The following is a 23,066-nucleotide window of genomic DNA, read 5'->3' as shown; positions in this document are numbered from 1 at the left end:
CCTGCGGGTCAAGTGGTTTTGGCTGGACAGGATGGTACTTAACGTCCAAGTCTCTGCCCGCTCAGTGTAATTTCAGCCTCAGCAGACAGACATACGCTATTGTGCTGATATGCGTGGATTGCCATGCGTTCAGGAACTCCTCTCAGCAATAGGTGAAAATCACCATCCTACACGGCTCAATTGTCCATTGCACACTTCATTATCTCTAAAACCCAGATTCCTGTTATGTTAAAGGATTTATTTATTAAAGAACTCATGCTGTCTTATGGATTCTCTTACAACTGTCACACGCTACGAATATCCACTGGTATTGATTATCCATTTGCCCACTTTGACTAAGCTGTTGGGTATTTTTAAAGAGATATAAGTCGGCGCTCCTGCATTGACTGGTCACTGCATGCTTATGTTCACGTGCTGTATTAGTAATCTGGTAAGCACCTTTCCTACAGGTAAACGCATGAGTAACGTACTTTTGCACAAGTCCTAATAGTTTCTTACCCCCATCTCTTACACAGTTCCGACCTTTTTACACACACCGATTTGTGATCCCACCCCTATCACGCCATGACTAATTAATCAAGCTGAGTCATTCACCAATTGCAGGCTCCCCCAACCCTCACCCCAAATGGGAAAAGCATATTGGGTGTTACCTACTTTGTTGTGACTCATGACTTTCCTTGTCCCTCTCTAATTTGATATGTCTTTTTTACTTGCTCTCCAACTAAAGCATCAGTGCCACTTTATTGGTCTCACACTGACATTATTCTTCTTTTTATAGATGTCCCAATGCCCTTAGGTCATGAAGAGACCCTACATTACACACAGGGTCGAAACGTAGTCGACAAAGCACTAAAGCGAACCATATAAACGGCACGTATCATTGTACATAGTTGCGTGGTATTGTCTGTACAGTCTTTAATGTTTGACTTTACAATATTTTGGAAACCGAACACCACTGTTACTAATATGTCACCATGTTTTATGTTCCAGTTTTCACAGGGGACTCTCTGCACAACTATTCCTATTTCTTCTGTATATATTGTTTAACAAATATATAAAATAAAACACAAACTGTGATAAAGTGTAAAAAGAGTGAACTTAATCCTTTCTCCCTGTGACATCACTCTAACGCTTTCCATTGTGATTGTGCAATTACTTACCAGTATAGATTCTCTGTATTATTCCACAGGAGCCACTGTTTCTGATAATATTTGTATTTAAAATGAAGCTGTGTAAAAAGTTATTGTTAAACATGTTCTTACAGTAACTGGCATCTAAAAGTTGTTTTCACTGGTGCAAAGCTGGCTGTTCCTTAGAGAAACACTGGTATACAAATTCCATTTAATAATGCTATCTTCATCTGGGAAACAAACAAGGAATGTAATTCTTTGAATCTGTAATATTTATTAAAAGCCTGGTGATGTCAGATTGTTAATATATTTCAAGGAAATATTACTTTTAGAAAGTGACCTTTTTCATGCCTAATGCCGTAGGACATTAAACTTGTATTAGCATCCAGCTAAAGCCCTCTGAGTGCTCACACCCTGACATAGCAGTGAAAATGTCTCCCTGGAACAGAGGCAAAGGCCTGGGTTTGGGGAGGTGTTTTCAATTCTTCTGGCACAATTACCTGTTTGCATCACTCGACAACTTAATTTACTTCAAAGAGGCCTTACTTGTAATGGACAGATGCCACATGGCACTTGACAGGCCCCTTTCTTTATTTTCCCAGTCAGGCAGGCATCAATTCCAGTGGAGAGAGAGAGAGAGAGCTGTTCCAGAACTCGCTCCAAGTGATCACTAAGGATCACTGAGGATGGGTTGTTCATTTCCCAATCCACACATTATGCTGTGGGCACACAGGCTCTGCACAAGGGGAGAAGGGTTTGCCATCTAGCATGTAGGCAGAGAGGGTCATTGTGGGATTGTTTGCAGTAAGACATACTGGAAATTCTGAAAAAGTAGGAAGGGTAACTTCTGGGAATTTGTACCCCATTGGCTGAGGAGAAATAAGTAGTTACCCCAACCCACAAACAGGCAACAGGCATAAATATAGCATCAGTGATTCTCTCCTCAGAGCATCAATGGACCTGTGGAAGGTCATATGAGGACTGAACCTGCGCTCTTCGACCTGTGAAGAGAACTGAAGGACTATACCTGCTCTCTCTTATATCCATGGCAAAGAAGTGGTTCTCAAGCGTCTCCAGGCAGACTTTCTGCTCAAGTTACATAAACACAAACCCCTGCAAGATACCTTTCACGAAGATTTCCAGCTGACCAGATCCAACTGCACCTGCTCTGGACTCTGCTGGTGAGCTCTGCTGGAGTGAATACTGACCCCCAAGTGCTATTCCTTAAGTCTTAGAACATTTGGTTTTATCTGGCTGCACGTTTACCAACCCTGACAACTTGACAATCAGAAACGTTTTGACTGTCAAGACCTCTACAGGACAGTGACCAACCTGCCAAGCCAGTGTGACCAGATTTTCTACCACTGGGCTGATAATTCATCCTTCTTAGTCCTAAAGATTTTTTCAAAGCAGCAAATCTGTTTCAGCAGGACTTCATTAAGATCGTATTTGGATTCATGAAGGCCTCTCCAGCTACTGCCTTCAGCATTTCTCCGTGGAGAAATCCAAGCTCCGATGTGACAAAGGGACCAGAGCGGGACCTTTAAAGGGCTTCACCTTAAACACATCCAGTAAAAAAAAATTATAATTTGATAACTGCTTAAAAACTTCACCACTGCAGGTTTTCATCAGGATAACTCAATGTGAAATCGTGTTATTCACCACTGAATAATCTTTTGGATAGGGATGTAGCTAGAGCGTTTATAACCTGATGGAAACCAAACAGGAAATAACTTAACACACCCTCAGTACTGGTCGAGCCAGTGACAAGCAGGAGAAAATAGGCACTTTACAACTTGTCAACTCAATATTTTTAGAGGCATCAGTTTAATGGAGTAAGGACTTCAGAGTATAGATCTATGTTATATCTAATGTAGTGGCTGACCAAACAAATGCAGTCAGTTGTTGTATATCAATAATTGGCTAGCATCCTAGTGTACAACTTGCCAATGCATTTGAAGATTAGGCCAAAATACATCAAAACTATTGTTTCCCATAGACATTTTTTTATCGTGAGCCTCCACAGTAGTGTGTAGCAACTGGTTGGAGTTATCTGTACCTCTCTTCTCCTTCAATGTCACAAAAGATTAACAACTAATTCTAACTATTTATCAGGCAAAACAAACACTTCATATCATTCCCGAATAGCATTTCCTTGAAATAGCAGAAATAGTCGAGATTTACACCTCTTCAATTTTTCAATTTAATTTTTGATTCAATGCTTATTTGTCACTACCCACTAGCTACAAATATTGGGCCATTATTTCAATCTATAACCTTTATCTATCTACCATTGTCTGCACTCTATCAAAATGTGGTAACTTGAACACATATACCTTCACTATTGAATGGTGTAGTCGCTAAGCAAAAAATAAGATTCATACTTCTCCCTTGAGGCCGTCATACCATTTTTTGCTTAAACATTTGTTTTGCTGCAACCATCCAGTTAATAGTATATAACTGGTAAAGAAAGACACGCACTTGCAATTCTGTCATGTGTTGGACACTTGGCAACATTTGTCAATGATTTAAATGGGAAGAAAATAGATCATGAAAAGAAATCTTAGTGCAAGAGAATGGCCTTGGAAAAATAGGGGAGGGCTTGGGGGCAAATGGTTTTTACTGTCAAGGAAAAATGTTCTGTAATTTAGACACATTTATTGCTTTACAGAAAGCTGTAAGTATGTTATCATGCTAATTGAAATTTAGCTCACAATCAATTTGCAATAAAGTCATCATGTAAATAATTCCTTTTTAAACATTGCTTGCAGAAACCACAACCAGTCCTTAGTTACTTGCCATTTAAATGCAGTATATACTGCAAATCAATGATGTTACAATTGTAAGGAACCATTCGATATACTGATTTGCTTTGCATGAGGGACCACATGAAATTATAATATGAACCTGCCTTTAACTTTTCCTGGTTGCAGAGCATTGGGTGGATCTGCATTGACAAAGAATTGTGCAGCCCAAGTGATGCATCAATTTCAAGATGCAGCAAGGCTATGATGTGAGGTTGTGATGCATTAACATCAAGGATCCCATCGACCAGACTTGTGATGTGAAGTTCAGTGTCAGGGACGTGATGCGCAGCTGAGGCTATGCATCTGCCTCAATAAGTGGTGAAGCTGCAGTGCAGAGTTCTGCGGAGCAGCTGCGCCAGGGAAAGGTTTGCAGAATGTTGGTTTCTAAGGTGGTGTGTCAGTTCTAGATGCTGGTTGCGGCAGGGATGCAAGTCTTTTGCGAAGGGTACAATCCACACATCAACGGTGATGCATAGGTTCTGCTCTGGGATGGGCGCCTCAGTACAGAAGATGCGTTAGTTCCTCTGGCAATCAACTTAGGGCCACTTCCAAGGGTCCAGGACTGGGGTGGCACCACTTGACATGGTGGACTCACAAGTGGCAGAGTCTAGGTGCAAGGTTTGGAAGCCTGTTAATTTATTCAGGCTTCATATCAGGAGGTTAGCAAGCTAGCCCTTGAAGTCATTCTGGCGTCCGGGGTCAAGAGGTCCAGTCCTCTCACCCAGGAAGAGGGCAGATGGAAGCAGATCAGCAAGGCAGTACTCCAGCAGAGTTGCAGTTCCTAAGCAGCACAGCAGTCCTTCATCTTTGCAGAGTATCCACAGGTCCAGAGGTTTGCTGAAGTAGCGGTAGCTGAGGTCCAGTACATATACTCACTGGTGCCTTTGAAGTAGGGGAGACTTCAAAGATATTACTTTGAAGTGCACAGAGGTTCCCTCTTCCTGCCCTGCTCTATACACATTACGGGGGTATGTACTCCTTTGTGTGTGGATAGGACACAGCCTGATAAGGTGTAAGTGAGCCTGTTCTCAGATACTCTCTCTCACCCTGCTGTGGACACCCAGTGATGTGATCAGAGACAGACTACAGGCACCAAATGGCTAAAGCAGGAAGATGCCAACTTCCTAAATGTGGCATTTTCAGAATTGTAGTTTTTTTCATCCAACTTCACCATAAGTTTGAATGTTAAATTAGGATTCTAGAGACATCAAACATAAATCAGTTATATGCCTTGGCATGTAAAACTTAAAAGTGCATGTCCTGCTTTTCAAATATATTGCACCCTGAGTTGTCCAGGACCTACCCTAGGGGTGACATATATGTATAAAAATTGAAGGTTTGGGCATGGCAACAGGTTTATTTTGCCAGGTAAAAATTCCAGTGTGTACTGCACACAAATGCTCTGCAATGGCAGACCTGAGACATGATTAGAGGGCTACTTAAGTAGGTGGCACAAGCAGGTCTGCATGCCTTCTTACTGGTATTTAAGCTTCAAGCCCTGAGCACATGTAGTGCACTTTACTAGGAACATATGAGTGAATTCAATATGCCAATTGGGTATGATACAATATTCGCATGTTAGGGGAGAGAGCACAAGCACTTTAACACTGGTTGGTAGTGGTAAAGGGTGCAGAGTCTCTCTCTTTATTATACAGTCAATAAAAACCGTAATGTACAAACATAGCAATGCATGTTAGAGTAAAATTTTAAAATGTATAAAATCATGATCAAATTCTTAGTGCTAAGTGTTTATGCAGTGCGGTTAAAATAATATTAACGAACTTCCCAGCTCTTGCTAGGGCCTGAGCTGAATTGTTGCTAAAACAGAAAGTCAATGCTTCCCTACATTGTCTCAGTGATTGTTCCCGGAGGACAGGGATTAGTAGGCGGCGTCGATCGGTAGCAAAGAATGGGCAGCAGCAAAGCAGGTGGAGCCAGGACTCATGTATGTAATTGCAAAACCTGCAAATGGGCTGCTCATTCCACCAAGCCCACTGTGGGTTAAAGTCAAAGATTAGTAGGGCTAGGAGACTCATGTGTAATATTTTGTTACGAGTCTGGGGGTTGAGGGAATAGTTAAAATATAGTTGAGGTGTCCCCTTGATATATGATTCATTCAAGGTGGTAAAAAGTTCGTTTTTAGATAGCCCGGCAACGTCAGTCTGAAATGAAACTAGAATGGTTTGTTTTGTTTTTGTTTTTTTCACGTTGACAGAGGGATAGTTGGGTTAGTGAGAGAGGTTGGTTCGATCTTTAATGTGGAGATAGCGAGGTGCAGCTGTTTATGCCAAAGGGAGTGTTCGTCCTTAAACGCAGCTTGTAGTTGCTCTTTCAGGGACTGTCCTGGTGCTCGTAAGGTGTGTATGTAGTATTTGATTAGGTCACCCAGGCAATAGAGGTTTGCTCATGTCAGGCCCAGCTCGAGTCTCAACCTCGGCCTCCTCGTGTGCTGCAGGACGGAAAAGATTTTCTTATAAGCTTTGATTTGTAGATTTTCCAGAAATACGTCTTCCCGGGAAAGGCCAAATGGCCGTAGGTCACTGCAGGTAGTAGTTTAGCCCGTAGCACCCTTAGGATTGGTTCAGCTGAAGGGCTGTGCAAATGACGATTCAAACGCCTCAGGCTATGAATGATCCCCATACCCTTGAGCCTTAGGTATCTAAGGTGTGCTGCTTGGTTTTCCCTAGCGTTGAACCAAACTCCTAAGTAGTTGTAGCTGGTACAGGTCGCTATTTGTGATCCCCCTGCTCTCCAGGTAAAAATGTTCTTTTTGGTTTTGGATTTGTTCATCACAAGATGGTTCTTTGTATTATATTTGTTGAGAGCAGTGAGCGATCTTTGCAATCCTATTTTCGTATGGTCCATGATGATGATGTCGTCGCGTATTGCATTGTCTGTAGGTGCAGCCCTCCCAGTTTTGGGGCAGCCAGGGCTGCATCTGCCAGTTCCTTTGGTAGATCAGCTGTGTAAAGGTTGAATAGTAGCGGGGCAAGTACACAGCCTTGTTTTAGGTCGTTTTCGGTTGCAATTTTTTGGGATAATGTTTGTGCGCTAGTTTTAATCCTGATTCAGGTATTGTGGTGCAAGGATATCAAGGCTGAGAGAAGAGGAGGTGGTATTCCCCAGGAATTTAGTTTGTTCCACAGCGTCCCTCGGTTGACTCTGTCGAAGGCTGCGCTGTAGTCCACGAAGCAGCAGAATAAAGGTAGCTGGTCAGCCAGGGTAGCTTTCCGCGACAAATAGGACAGTGCTATTATGTTGTCCATCATGGATGCCAGCCCAAATGAGGTCAGAAAAGTGGCAAAGGGAGGCAAAAATGTTGGAGGCAGACCCAAGGCTGTCAAGTATAACTGTCAGCAACATGCACCTATAGAAAATATTACATTCTGTAAATACTATTGTAGTCCATATATGCATGCTATTTGTGAATTTTTTATTGTAAACTTTAAAAAATCCAAATATTTTAAGGTAATTCTTCATTTATTAGACATGTTTGTATTGAAAGCAAAACTCACATGTTTTGACGAATGTAAAATAGAGCATAGCACAGTGCCTGTAGAGCCACATGAGGCTGAGCATATTAATTATTGTGAGAAGTCAATTTGTCCCATCAAATCTGTCTTAAAATTATTTAGTTGTATTACTATTCTGACCCATATATGATTGCTTTATATCTGTGAACAGAATTATGTATATAGGTTAAATGGTAGCATAAGTCATTTTAGTGCAGCTTATATGTTTAGACTAAGCTGCATTTTCCGCAAATGAGGCTAGGTGTTTCTTTCCATGTACAAACATGTATGTGTGCTTGTCTCTGTGTGTATGTGTTTAGGTAAAGTTACAACCAATAGTCGTGCCTCTTATACCTCTGCTCCAATGCTGCTGGGTTCAGTTCCAGCAACACAGATTATCTGATGGGTTTACTGCATGTTCTTTCTTTGGGCCAGAGGTATAAGGTAATCAGGTCTCCTGGAACACTGACTGCTGTAGCCTGAAGTTCAGGGCGAGGTAGAGCACTGCTGAGGCAGTTCCATGAGAGAATATTGTAGAAAGCAATAGTGATTCACCAAAATAGCACCATATTAATATCAAATACAAATATAATAACATCCTGTACTTAACAAAAATAACTCAAATATCAGCATCAAAAATATTGCAGTCAAAAATATCAAATTCTAACAATATGGAACACACAAATATCAAAATAGAAAATATTGTGTTCTCCTTAAATATATAGACAACATAAAAAATACTGAAACTCACAATATCTTGTGCAAAAATATCGTTAAACAAATGATTACATCATACACTTATAATAAATAAGGTGTACAAAAAATAATAAATTCACATATATAAAATATTTATTCACCATGCATTTACGACTAAGAATACACATTTTATAAAAATGAACATTACTACACCAAAATAGATATAGCATCACACATTAAAATTAAATAAAATAAAAAAGTTTAAACTATAAATGTGAGAGGCTGCCAAAAATCTATAGCGTGACACAATAAATAGGATACATATATATATATATTTTTTTATAAGGTGTTTTATATATATAGCGCTGGCTGGAACCAGGGGTATTGGAGCCCTTTACAGCAGTTTTAAAAGCAAGAGTCAAATAATAGAACCTATTATCTTGTTATACATATTGGTTCGAAACTCCAAGTGCGCTGTGCAGTATTGAGGTAGTACGTGTCTCCTGAGTTCGCCTTGATTGTGCACGTTGTCTTAGGTTGAACCACAGCAGTTACTCGCAAGAATCATATAGTAGAGCAGTTATATACATATAGGTTCGGAGGTCCGAGTGTGCTCTGCAGTATTGAGGTAGTACTTGAGTCCTGAGATAACCTCAATTGGTGCACTTTGTCTTGGGATGAACCTTTAATGGGGGGAGGAACAGGAGGAGGTTAGAAAGCAGTGTTATACATAATAGGATAGGGAAGTCCAAGTGTGCTGTGCTGTATTGAGGTAGTACGTGAGACCTGAGACAACCTTGATTAGTGCACTTTGTCTATGGATGAATCCTGGGGGGGAGGATTAGGAGGTGGTCAGAGAGCAGGTAGGAGGTAAGTCTTAGTGATACAATGTCAGGGAGCAACGGCAAGTAGGGCTAAGCACTGAGGCGTTGGCTATCCTTTCGGGAGGGTGCTGTTGAGGAAAAGGAATTTCAGGTGTTTTTTACATTTTGCGAAGGACGAGATAGTTTTGATATCTGCTGGGATTGAGTTCCAGATTTTAGGCACATTTCCGGAGAAGGATCATGCAGCATTTTTTGTTTGCGTGTTTTCATAGGGATGAGAAGTAAGGTATTTGAGCTCCTGAGGTTTCTAGTCTGACCAGCCCACTTGAGTTTGGCAACCAAGTAGCCAGGTTTCCTTGTATGTAGTGCTTTGTGCGTGAGGTAGGCAGTTCTGATGCTGGCACGCAGTTTGACTAGGAGCCATTTTAGTTCTCTGAGTGCTGGAGAGATGTGCTCGTATTTCTTACTTCCAGTGACCATTCTGGCTGCGTTTTGTAGTACCAGTGAGGGTTGCATTCCCATAGTCAAGTCTGGAAAGTACCAGTGAGTGATTGGCTTGTTTGAGGTCTTAGGTAGGGATGAATGGTTTAATTTTGTTGAGTAGCTTCAGATTGAGGAAGGTACTCTTGGCAGAGTTTTTTATGTGTTTGGCCATGTCGAGGTTTGGGTCTAGAGTGATTCCTAGTGATTTTAGGGAGTTGGGCAGAGTGAGATTCCCATTGAGAGACTATATCACTTTTAGCTATTCTGCAATTTTAGGGTTCTCTTTTTTGTTGGAGATGAAGAGGATCTCAGTTTTGTCTTGATTGAGTTTTAAGGTATTTAATGGTAGCCAATGTTGGATTTATTTAAGAGTGTCATTTAGCCTGTGGATGTCATCTAAGGAGGAGGTTTCTAGATAGATCTGGGTGTCATTCGCATATAGTTGCAAAGGGATTTTGGCATTTTTAAGAATAGTGGTGAGGTGTACCAGGTATATGTTGAACAGTTGTGGTGAGAGCACTGAGCCTTGGGGTACACCTCTACTGATGGGGTTTAGGTCGGAAGAAAAGTTTCTGATTTTTATCCTTTGCGTGCGGCTGTGTACGACGGAGAAGAACCAGTGTAGGACCACCTCATCAGCACCTACACTTTCATGTAGAGCCTTGATGAGTAGTTGGTAATCGACTGTGTCAAAGGCTGCCAATAGGTCCAAGAGAATGAGTAGGCAGCATTGATCGGTATCAAGGGATTTGGGGATATTGTCTGTGATGTTGAAAATCATGGTCTTGGTGCTATCGCCTTTTCTGAACCCCGATTGGTGGGTGTCTGGAAGGTTGATGTTGTCCATGTGCTGAGTCAGTTGCAAGAAGATGCATTTTCCAAGGATTTTGGATAGGAGGGGGAGATTGGAGATGGGTCTGAAGTTATCCTGGCACTTGGAGTCGAAGCCTGCTTTTTTAAGCAGTGGCGTGACTTGGCCAACTTTAAGGCTTTCAGGTATGATGCCAGTTTCCAGGGAGCTGTTTATGATTCTGCACCAGAAAGGTGCTATGGGGTTTCAGGTTTTTGGTCAGAATGGTGGGAATGGGCTCAAGGAATGTGGGAGGCAGGATTGGAGGTGGATATCAGCTTGAGGATCTCAGATTCTGGGAGGGGGTCGAAGGACTTTCATGTTTTTATGGGAGGCATGCACGTTCTGTCTTTTGTCACTAGGGGCAAGCTTTTGCAAGCAGGGTTGGTGTTGATGTCTAGTGAGAGCTCAACCTTGTTGATTTTCTCTTCGAAGAAGACGGCAAAGTTTTCGCACAATTCTTGGAGCCCTACATTGAGGATTCGAGGGGCTTGGAGGTTTGTTGCTTGATGATTTTAAGCAGTTTGTTGGGCCTATTTTTTGCGTTGTCCAGGGCAGAGCAGAAAAAGGTGAATTTCTCGCTGCTGATGCATTTTTTGTACTTCCTTTGGGCTGCTTTGAGTTGTTTGGGTAGGCTTGCAGAGGGGTTGCTCCTCCATAGTCTTTCTGTAGCTCTAAGTTGTCGACTTTCATTATTGATGTCCATGTTGAACCAGGATCTAGATGGGATGTTCCTGTTTTTTTTTTGTTTCAGTGGGGATAAGTGATCTAGAATGGATGTCAAGGTTGTGTTGCAATGGGCAGTGAGTTCAATGGTGGATAGATCATCAGTGGAGGAGGTGAGGAGAGAGTTAGCCTGTTCCTCAATGTCAGTCACGTTGATCTGAGTAAGATTTCTGGTCCATTTGGGAGGGTCTTTGGTTTTGGGTTGGAGAGTGCTCCGTTGAGTGAGGTGGAAGAGGAGTAAGTAAGTGGTGATCTGATCCATGGGCAGGGTGTGGTTTAACGTAATTGTGTCACGTTTGGCGATAATGGCATCTAGAATTGCTCCTTTCTTGTGAGTTTCCTCTATGCAGTGTTGGGTAAGGTTCTTGTTGTGTAGCAGCTCATTCAGGTTCTGGATTAGCAGATTGTTTAATTCATTCCAGTGTAGATTGAGGTCGCCCAGAATTAGCCTGTTTAGAACACTGCAGATGGGTTACTCCAAATATCCCATCTGCCAATATATAAATGGCATTACATCCAATGGAATTTATATTTCAGTGGATGGGATATCTGTCACTGTTGTGCTAGAGTATCCCATCTGCCAACTTCTAAATAGGGCCCTAATTCGATATAAAACTTGGATGATGGGTGGAACTTTGAAAAATGTGCGCTCTGACATTCACACAGATGCACACCATACAGTGAGAATATCATAACACTAGCATAACACTCATTCATGTGCTGCTCCTTGAGAACAAAAATGAAACATATGATGAACATTTAAACAACATCAAAGTGAAAACTATGAACCACTCTTCACATAACATTATAATAGACTTCCGCAAGGCAATAATACTATAATAATAATAATAATAACTATACTGTACCCACACACAGCCATTCAGGGCAATTATTTCTTCTTTAACCAAAGCCTTTTTAAACATCTGCACATGGTATAGAATATACATCATACTAAAACATCATAATGGAGTCATCATTTTATCAAAATAAATTAATACAAATGATGTCCAATAATGGACTGCTTTGAATACACTTTGTTTAGCAGACTGCACTGCTCTGTACACATATGCCATCCTACTTCTAGCTTTGTCCAGCATGGGATGCATGCAGACTAAAACTGTGAAAAAGGCTGGCCGGGTCTATATTGTGAAGTATTATACCCAGCTGGGCAATGACTTTCACACCAACAAACGAGTGTGCAAGGAAATTGCCACCATCCCCAGCAAGAATCTCCACTGCAAAATTGCAGGGTATGTTACCCATTTGATGAAGCATGTTCAGATGAGTCTGGTCAGAGGCATCTCCTTCAAACTGCAGGAGGAGGAAAGAGAAAGAGGGGATAACTGTGTCTCGAGGTCTCTGCCCATGACTAGGAAATCATTTAAGTCAACCCTGAAACCAAGGGAATGCTCAGTCTGATGGATTATGTTGGTCTAGCCAATCTGCAGGTCCACAGCCAACTGTTGGGTTGAACTTTAAACAGCCCAGAGGAGCTATTTAAAACCATCTTTTTATCATAGTGTTTAGAATAGAAGGCCTCCAAAAACAACAAAGCAACCAACACCTAAAAATAGAACAGTCAGCAAATCAAATAAATAAACAAACCATGGAAATGTACAAAATGTTATAATTCATGATCACACAATATTTGACTAACAAATGAGTTAACTCCATAGAAATGATAGCTAAATCGCTATTAGAAAATAGCAACCTACCGAAATACTCACAACTAAAATAGAACAAAACCTCACACTATATGCATATAACATCAACAATTTTTTATTACACATTAGAATAATTGTTTTAAAACGTCAGTCTATAAGAAAAATATTCTATTAATTTAGAAAATAAAACTAACACATAAAAACAAAAAAATGTATTAATCAATGTAGAAATTTTATAGGACAACCAAAATGATACAATATAAAAAATAAAAACAACACTACACGATGAGAGTCATCTACTTAATACACTGTGAGAAATCAAAATACCTTGCACTGTTTAATAACAATTGTTCAGATACTCAACCTGGAATGGCCCACCATGAAAGCCACTAACAATAAGAATTATAAACATAACCTAAGGAGTATCTTATTTCATCAATGTAATGATTCAATAGTCTCTTGTAGACAACATCAGTCCAACAGCAAAAACTCTTTACTGCAGGCTTGTTTCTTCTTTCTTTTTTATTTTCACACTTCAAGTGATATCTTCAATGAAGTTTCAATAATTATCCATACAGTTCAACTGATGAGCAAAACTTTCACACTTCAAGTGATATCTTCAATGTTGTTTCAATAATTATCCATACAGTTCAACTGATGATCAAAAACAGCCACAGTACAAATGATGATCAAATACAGCCTACGCGTTTCATCAGGGCTGTAGAAAGTAAAAAAAAAAAGGATAATAACTAACCATTTTTTGGAAATAAATACATTTGATAATAACAATTCTTGCACTGCCTATATAACAATCTAAAGCAATTCCTGCCTATATGATATATTAGCCACCAGTATCATCATATTGAGAACCTACAAATAAACATCTCATCATGAATGGGACTATTTGGAATTTTAATCAATATTTACATGGTGTTCATCTACGAACATGTTCAAACCCCTTATTTTCATATTTACCCAAGCAATCACCTTAGGTTAACTGGTGTCGGGATTGTAAGCGGCACAAGAACAAACAAAACGCCACTAACCTTAAACAGGTGACCAGCAGAGACGATGGCCGATGATATTCCCCCTTCCTCCCCCTGACACAATTCCCGGCAATGAAAGTACTCACTGCTTGAACCTGTGCCCCGGGAAAAAAGGGAGAGAACAAAGAAAGAAGGGAGCGGAAGGTTCTGCACTTCCAACAAGGACTGGTCAGATGTACAGCAGGGTTGTGGCTGGATTTGGAGTGCAGAACTCCCAATCGATAAGGCCGGGACTCTCCACGTCTACCAATTACGGCATTGGAGACTAAGGGCTGAAGTGACGAGTTAAATACACTGCTATTCAGACCAAAAGAAATAGTATATATTTCCAGGAAACAAAGGTATAGTATCCCAAAGTACGGACAAACAAAAACAAAACAAAAACAGGAAATCAAGTAGAACGGAGGCGAGCCCGCTCTCATAATGTACTTGCGATTATCCGGTAAATTCAGGAGGAAGGGCGTAGATTCACACTGACCACGCTGGCTCTTGATGGGCGTAGACCTTCGAAGACAGACCCACTGACCACGCAGGCTCTTGATCGGCGTAGACCACTTCCTGACTCCTCTGAACGCTCCTTCTGACTAGGCTTGAGACGATATCCTGATTGTCAAGCACTTCCCTGTGCGGAGGAGGCGCTTAAATACAAGACGTCACTCCCCTACATCCTGAGCCCCATTGCCTTCTGAGACACATAGTCTTTCCATCCGTTTCTCGCATACGCGAAGGACACCATTGCACAGCGATGTCTTCGCTTGAGGACGATTGTGACAACTGGAATCCCCAGCATGTCTTCACCTTTAAAAAAATCAATGCTATTCAATCTTCTTGATTCTTAATGATTCTGCCTCTTGACTTATATCGGCCCGTTTGAGGTGAATCTAAGTTTAAAACGAAATGATTTATTCAGTATATGAGTTGAATAGCAAAATGCTATCACCCTTAACCTGCGGAATAGTCAAAACACTAATGCTAGCTTACCTAGTTAGGTAAATTAATCAAATCAGAAGAATTTCATCGACGCGGTTGAAGAGTCTTCAAGTTTATGTTAATACTCAATATTAGCACAATAGAATCTATAACAAGAAGGGAAATGTGTATAATATGAAGTATTATACAAAGGTTGTGACCTGTTATCCCAACATCCCATGAAAAAGAACTGTTAGTAACCTCGCTAATCGGTCTCATTTTATGAAGAGAAAGAAGCTTAAAAACTCCTTACTAACTGTTAATTACAATGTCCTAACAATTCTTAAATTCTATTTGTTGATTATTCAACCATTGGATTTATCAATTCCTACCTATATAATTTCATCAGAGCTACCCACTTGGTCGGCTTGCCACTTCTTTGCTGGGTCAAATACCCGGAATTCCCTCTGTGTACAGTTCCTGAATCCAATATTCCTTAAAGCAAAGGAACAAAACCAGAGACATATTAAATTATTTGTCCCTTTGAAATATCCATATACCTCAAATATGTATCTATATATCAGCTACGCAAGTTCGGTGCTGTCTTCGCCTACCTCCGTCAGAATTTGAACGCTTCTACCGCATCTTCCTTTTTCGGCGACCCGCTTGGTCGACAAGTCCCTATTCCTTTGTGCCTCTATTTCACTACGCTATTACCCAATCGAAATGTAGAAAATTTTGCGCCAAATACGCCCTCCTCATTAAGTTAAAGTTCCCTGTTCAGTCCGCCATTCATGAACCGGAAATGCCAAAGTCTATCCGGTTCTGTATGTAAAGCAAGTCTATTGGTTGTGGCAGGACAACCGGAAATCTTCGAATTATATTCGGTAGTCTGCAATCCCCCTAAGATAAGAAATACGTCAGTATGTATTATCCACCAATCATGGAGTTTCGAAATCACTTTAAATGCGTATGATGGTTTATTGTCTAATCGAAAAAAATACAAATGTATCCGCACCTACACATCCTGCCTAATCATATTCTGATCCTATTAATATACTGTCAATCATTAAAATGTATCCGGTCTATTCGAAGCGCCCTCATGGTGGTTGCGTAATGTTTCGGGTATCGCCAAGCGAACCATTCTTGAATGTTATTAACTGGCCGCGCCCCACCACGAGAGTCGTGGGTTCTCTCCCTGGTCGGCCAATATTATATACGCTGAACAAACCCTTTCGGAGTCCAAAAACCAAATATTTCTCCTAGTTTGCTCTTGAACACACAGAGGCACATAATCATATATTGTTGGCGAGCTTGGTAGTAAAAATCTAATGTTTTTTGTATTTTTTTGTTGTACGAAGACCATAACTATTATACTGTACCTAATCAAAAAATATTTATTAGAATGTTGTCCATCTACGCTAGCCCATGTTTTTTCACCAGTTAGGTGAAATTTATCATAATGCAGTCAGCCCCATATCGTAATGAGTATTTCTAATATTCGAGCTACATGATTATTTTACATCTAACAAAAGCAAAGATAGATCATTGGTCTTATAGCTCAATTGTAGTCTGATCTACGGCTAGCGTATAAGGTCACTAAATGTAACATCTACGTTGTTCGCAGCCTGATCTACGGCTGGCGTATCGGGTCACTGTTTGTAACATCTACATTGTTTGCAGCCTACATATTTCCTTGTTCATGAGAATCACTACCTACCATTATCTTCCCTAGCGATATCACAGCATGGGAAAAATAAAGAGAAGTAGGTAAACTAACTTTTGACATGATATTATAAAAATGATGCATTTCTGAATCACTATTCAAACCATCTTTCACAGCTCTACAGCGACTTATCCATCTAGCTTCCTCCTTCCTGATCTGAAGTTCCCAATCTCCCCCTCTTGCATTAGGTACTATTTTCTGAAGGCCATGAAATTTAAATTCTTGTTCACTTTCATGAAATTTTTTTATATGAACAAAAATAGGTGATTTGAAGTCTTCATTGATAATAGCTCTTCTGTGTTCTTGCATGCGTTTTTTGAGCACTTTCTTGCTGCTCCCAATGTACACTTTGTTGCATGCACAAACCAATGCGTATACAACCCCTGTACTATTATAATTGATGAACTGCCTGATCTGATAAGTGTGTGAGCTGTTGTATCGAAATTTCTTGATCTTATTCAGACGCCAAGGACACATATTGCAACCCCCACAGGTGAAGAACCCATTCAGTGTTATGGGCATCCATTCTTGCTTTACTTGTTGAATGGGTGGAATATAATTTCTAGTGATAAGATTACTGATAGTAGGACTTCGCCTATATGCAATTTTAGGGACTTCTCCAATTTGTCCCAAAAGTCCTGGTACACCCATCAACAAATGCCAATTCCTTTTAAGAATCCTGTAGATCCTATCTTTATCTGTGCTATATGTTGTCAAAAATGCCAGAGATCTCCTTCATTACTACAATTTCTTCTAATTTTAACCATTTCGCCAAATGGTATGCCTTTATTCACTGATGTTGGGTGCAAACTATCTGCCCTCAAAATAGAATTAGTTGCGGCCTCCGTTCTAAATAATTTGCTTTTGATGGAATCTTCCACTACAAAGAGTTCCGCGTCCAGATAATGAACCCTTTTGTGTTGAAAGTTCATAGTTAGTGTCACATGGAACAAATTATCGTTCAAAAACAATAAATACTCTTCCATCTGATCCGTAGTCCCTCTGCAGAGGATTAAAATGTCGTCTATAAAACGACCCCAGAAAATTATACAGTCTGTCCAATTTGCAGCTCTTGGGCTCCAGGCATGCTCCCTCTCATACCAACCCATGAAAAGGTTGGCATAAGAGGGTGCAAACCTGGAGCCCATTGCTGTGCCCCTAATTTGTTGATACCATTCATTTTGGAAGAGGAAAAAGTTGTTATCTAGTATAAGTGAGCTCATGGCCACAAGCATTTCTGAGTGTTCCACCAGATTGGCACTTCTCTGTCCCAAGAAATGTATAAGGGCAGATTCCTCTTTGTCGTTATTAATACAAGTGTAGAGTCCTACTGCATCCATAGTCACAAAGCTCATACTCTCATCCCAAATCACGTTTTTCAGTTTGTTAAGTATATCCATGGTGTCCCAAATGTAGGAAGGTAAATTATGTACGATGGGCTTTAAAAAACCATCAACAAATTCAGACAGGTGTTCTGTCAAGCTTCCTATACTGGAAACATTCGGTCTTCCTGGTGGATCAGTTCTTGACTTGTGTATTTTTGGGAGTGTGTATATAAAGGGATAGGATGGATTCAAAACTCTTAAAGACTTATATTCTGCATCATCCAATAATCCCGCTTCTTTCTAAGAAAAAAGACATTCTGCAATCATTCTACCTGCTAGTGTAGTGGGATTCTGTTTCAATTCTCGATAACACGTCCGGTCTGATAATTGTCTGACTATTTCACCGCAATATAGGGTTCTATCCTGCACCACAATATTGCCCCCTTTGTCCACCTCTCTGATCACAATAGATTCATCATTCCTTAAACTCCTAATGGCTAATCGCTCTTTCACAGTCAAATTGTCAGAGTGTTTCCCAAATCTCATGGGCCGTTTGTCCCTGTCCTGTAATTGGTGTAGATCATGTAAAGTTGTTTGAACAAATACATCAATAGCAGCAAATTGAGTCCCCTGTGGGGTGAATTTTGAAGCCTTACGCAAGCCGCTAGTTAAATTATTTTTAGTTTCAACTCCCAGCAAACTTGGAACATCACTAATGCCAAGTTCATATTATACACATTTCCCTTTTTGTTATAGATTCTATTGCGCTATTATTGAGTATTAGCATAAATTTGAAGACGTGTCAATGAAATTCTTCTGATTTGATTATTTTACTTAACTAGGCAAGCGAGCATTAGTGTTTTGACTATTCTGCAGGTTAAGGGTGATAGCATTTTGCTATGAAGCGCATATACTGAATAGATCATTTTGTTTTAAACTTAGATTAACCTCAAACAGGACTATATAAGTCAAGAGGCAGAATCATAAAGAATCAAGAAGATTGAATAGCATTGATTTTTTAAAAGGTGAGGACATGCTGGGGATTCCAGTTAACCTAAGGTGATTGCTTGGGGAAATATGAAAATAAGGGGTTTGAACATGTTCGTAGATGAACACCATGTAAATAATGATTACAATTCCAAATAGTCCCATTCATGATGAGATGTTTAGTTGTAGGTTCTCAATATGATGATACTGGTGGCTAATATGTCATATAGGCAGGAATTGTTTTAAATTGTTATATAGGCAGTGCAAGAATTGTTATTGTCAAATGTATTTATTTCCAAAGAATGGTTAGTTATTATCCTTTTTTTTCTTTACTTTCTACAGCCCTGATGATGTCCCAGTGGGGACGAAACGCGTCGGCTGTATTTGATCATCATTTGTACTGTGGCTGTTTTCGATCATCAGTTTAACTGTATGGATAATTATTGAAACAACGTTGAAGATATCACTTGAAGTGTGAAAAATGTGCTCATCAGTTGAACTGTATGGATAATTATTGAAACTTCATTGAAGATATCACTTGAAGTGTGAAAATAAAAAAGAAAGAAGAAGCAAGCCGGCAGTAAAGAGTTTTTGTTGTTGGACTGATGTTGTCTACAAGAGACTATTGAATCATTACATTGATGAAATAAGATACTCCTTGGGTTATGTTTATAATCAATATTAAAAATATACAAAGCAGCTCAAGAATTAAAACACACACATGCAAAATAGAACTTTTCAATTTCAGTAAAAGCAAAATACATATACATATTTAAAAATAACAATTCCCATCCACAAATAAATGAACATATCAGCCTTATAGTTGTATAGATGAAGTTCTTGATCCCCCTCGTAATACTCAAATCAAACAAAAAAGTACAAAGTAAGAAGCATCAAAAAAATTGAACAATTAAGTACCCAAAATAAATCCTCTGAAATATTTTACAGTCAAGGAAATAATAAAAAATGGCACATTTAAAGTAATAGATTCTGCAGGCTATCCACACTTTCAAAAGAAAAAAGTGTTAGTTTAAATTAAACATTTTTTTCTGTTAGAAAAATGTAGAACAATTAACTACAAACAATCCATTATGACTTTGCAACCTTTAACAAACAGTGACATATCCACCCTCCCTAAGCATATATCCCAAATACATAACATCACAACTGTATTACGTTGTTTCATTACATACTTATTTTTACAATATGATATTACTACCACTCCCAAACTATCGGTAGGCCTAAAGCATTACACTGAATAAACACAAAACATAAACTACGACAAAACAACCATACCAAATAAAACGAATAACATGAACCACACTAACTAGCCATACCCTTATTACCTGACCACTAAAACCTTAGGGAAACATTAGAAAAAGTCATATTTGGCTGTCAAACAGTAACATGGAACTGCAACCGACACAAATGAAATTAATCTCAAAATGACACTAAGGGGCCGATTCCGATCCCGGTTGGAAACCATACCGACTGACACGGACCGGGACAGAATTCCGATCGACCGTATGACCTGTGAAGTATGATGCGTTTCAACACAACATACAAATAACTCGCACAGAGTATATTCAGTCCGAACAAAACGTTTGGAAAACATTGACTCACTCGTAAAGGGACCGGAACCCTTATGAACGTCACAGACCCGGAATAGATCCGACTGACAGGAACACGCGCCGTACGACCTGTGAAGTACGATGCAATGCATGTGAAATGAAACCGACTTGCAAGAAGCTCAAGACGTAAAACAGAAATGTACGGGACATAGGGAATAGCAATGAAAAGAGTCAGTCACGACCAAGGCGTAAGCGAACGCTGCAACATAGCACAATGTGAGTGAGACCAACTTGTATCGATTCTGTAAGCGTCTGTTCCAGTCAACTGAACGTCACTGTCACTTCCTCAAAATAAATCAACAAAAATAGACAGAAAAAAGCCAAACAAGCATTGACAAAAGAAAAAAAGTCAAACATAGACACACCCACAACCCCACCTATATAAAGGGCCCAAATTCATACCATTATCCTTTGCAAATTACACAGAGCTGCCGGCAGGGAACACAACGCAATCCACTGACAGACACACTCACAACTCACAAAACACACAACCTTTACACCATTAGCACCTCACTAAAACTGATCTTACAAACACCCAGCTGAACTCACACCCACCCGCCCTCACTTCCACCCTCACACACACAGCAATCTCCACCACCACCCATAACCATGAACCCAAACAACAATCAAAAGTTCAAAAATAGTGAGTTGAAAGTGATGGCCGATGAAGTTCTCAGAGTAGATCCACAGTAATTTGGTACATTGGTACAACAGATCCCACTGTCACAGAAAACAAAGATGTGGGAGAGGATTGTGAACAAGGTGAACACACAAGCAGCTTGCCTGCGCAAAATGGATGACATCAGGAACAGGTGGTACGACATACGCAGGAGGTGAAGAAGCTCATTGGCAAAGACCATGTCCTGAACCAGCGTACTGGTGGTGGCCCTCCTGCCAAACCTGTGCATTTCACTTCATGGGAGGAGAAGGTGCAGGCCATCCTCCCACCGGTGGATATCCATGGATTACCCTGAATACCAGAGTCTGGTGAGTACACAAACAAGTAATCTAAATTGTGAGGCAATAGCAATCCACACCCACAGACATTAATGTCAGGGGGTCAGTGAAACCATTCACTGTTATCAAGCCACATCAACCAAAACATAAATAACCTGTGATGTGTATGCCAGTTAGATAAACACAATACCTGCAATGTTTCAGAAACATGTAACTATGTCAATACATGTACAAACGTACTGACAAATACAGCAAGGATTTGGCTCTAAACACCAACAAACACTGTCAGCCATCTTGCTAGCACAGTTACACTCACTCCTAGTGAATCAAAGTCCCCGGACGTAAGGCTGTGTTTGCTTGGAAGGTGGGTGTAGCTAAAAGCATGATGGGAGTCGTACTCACAGTCAACAGTCCTCCTCCCACATAGCCCAGGAATTCCCCCACGCACCATGCTCACATCACAGGGAGTGAAAAAGTACTGCCAAGATGGTTGACACTGGCCTCTGGTGTGGGGAGCACAAGGCCCTGCTGGGAGTAGTGCTCAAGCAAACACCAGGCGCCACTGTCTGACACCTTCAATGTGAAGTTTGACTCACTGGCATAGAAGCACGGTTCATCATGACCTCTCTGGGCTGTGTGGGAAGAGGAGTGCTAGCTCTGACCACATCTACTAGCAGGCCCTGTCACACATACTCCCCTCCCACCTACACCAAACACCACACCTGGGACCAAGCCCAACCTGAGACTCAAGGTAAATCTACTTCCAAGATGCCTGACACTGGGCCCTGGGGTGAGGAGCACCAATCCATGGAGGGATCTATGTTCAAATTCAGATCGTGGCTAACAAAATACCTGCAATCTAACAGGAAAGGTCACCATTCACAAATGTCGCAAAACTTAGCACAAACTCACAGGAAGGAAATCTGATCCAAACAACATTCACATGCAGCATCCATCTTGTTTGCCCACATTTACTACCAGGAAAGCTGAGTCACAGAATGAAAGTTTGGGTTTGCCGGGAATGTGGGTGTAGCCGAAAGCATTATGGGAGTCGTAGTCACAGCTAGCAATCCTCCACTCACATGACCCATCAAGCAGAGCTTCAACTATGCCCATCTGACAGGGAGTGGAAAAGTGCTGCCAAGGTGGCTGACACTGGGATTTGGTGTGGGGAGCACAAGGCCCTGTTGGGACTTGGGCTCCAACAAACAACAAGACAACACTTGAAGCCATCTTGCCAGCACTACATCACTGACTAACAGGAAACCAGAGTAACAGGAAGGAAGGTTGGGTTTGCTGGGAAGGTGGGTGTATCCAGAAGCATGATGGGAGTTGAAGTCACAGCCAATAGTCCTCATCCCACATGGCCCAGGAATATCACTTGTGCCATGCTCACCTCACAGGGAGTGGAAAAGTATTGCCAAGATGCCTAACACTGGGCTTTGATGTGGGGAGTATAAGGCCCTGTTGGGACATGTGTTCAAACAAACACCAGGACACCACTGTCAGCCATCTTGCCAGCACTGCATCACTCACTCACATGGAAGAAGAGTCCCTGGAAGGAAGGTTAGGTTTGCTGGGAAGGTAGGGGTAGCCAAAAGCATGATGAGAGTGGAAGTCACAGCCAATTGGCCTCATCCCACATGGCCCAGGAAAACGCATGTACCATGCTGCTCACCTCACAGGGAGTGGAAAAGTACTGCCAAGATGGCTGACATTGGCCCCTGTTGCGGGGAGCACAAGGAGTGTTGGGACTTGGGCTCCAACAAACAACAGGACAACACTGTCAGCCA

The 23,066-nt window shown here is 40.8% G+C and overlaps 1 pseudogene; it reads left to right on the top strand.

The window, feature by feature from the left end:
- The first annotated feature begins 12,123 nt into the window (after positions 1–12,123).
- LOC147718848 (small ribosomal subunit protein eS17 pseudogene) lies at positions 12,124–12,529 on the top strand (annotated as a pseudogene).
- Positions 12,530–23,066: the final 10,537 nt, after the last annotated feature.

Source organism: Lissotriton vulgaris, chromosome 4_1 (genome assembly GCF_964263255.1).
Source record: "Lissotriton vulgaris chromosome 4_1, aLisVul1.2, whole genome shotgun sequence".
In the NCBI taxonomy this organism is placed as follows: domain Eukaryota; kingdom Metazoa; phylum Chordata; class Amphibia; order Caudata; family Salamandridae; genus Lissotriton; species Lissotriton vulgaris.
This window is presented reverse-complemented; position numbering and strand designations above follow the sequence as displayed.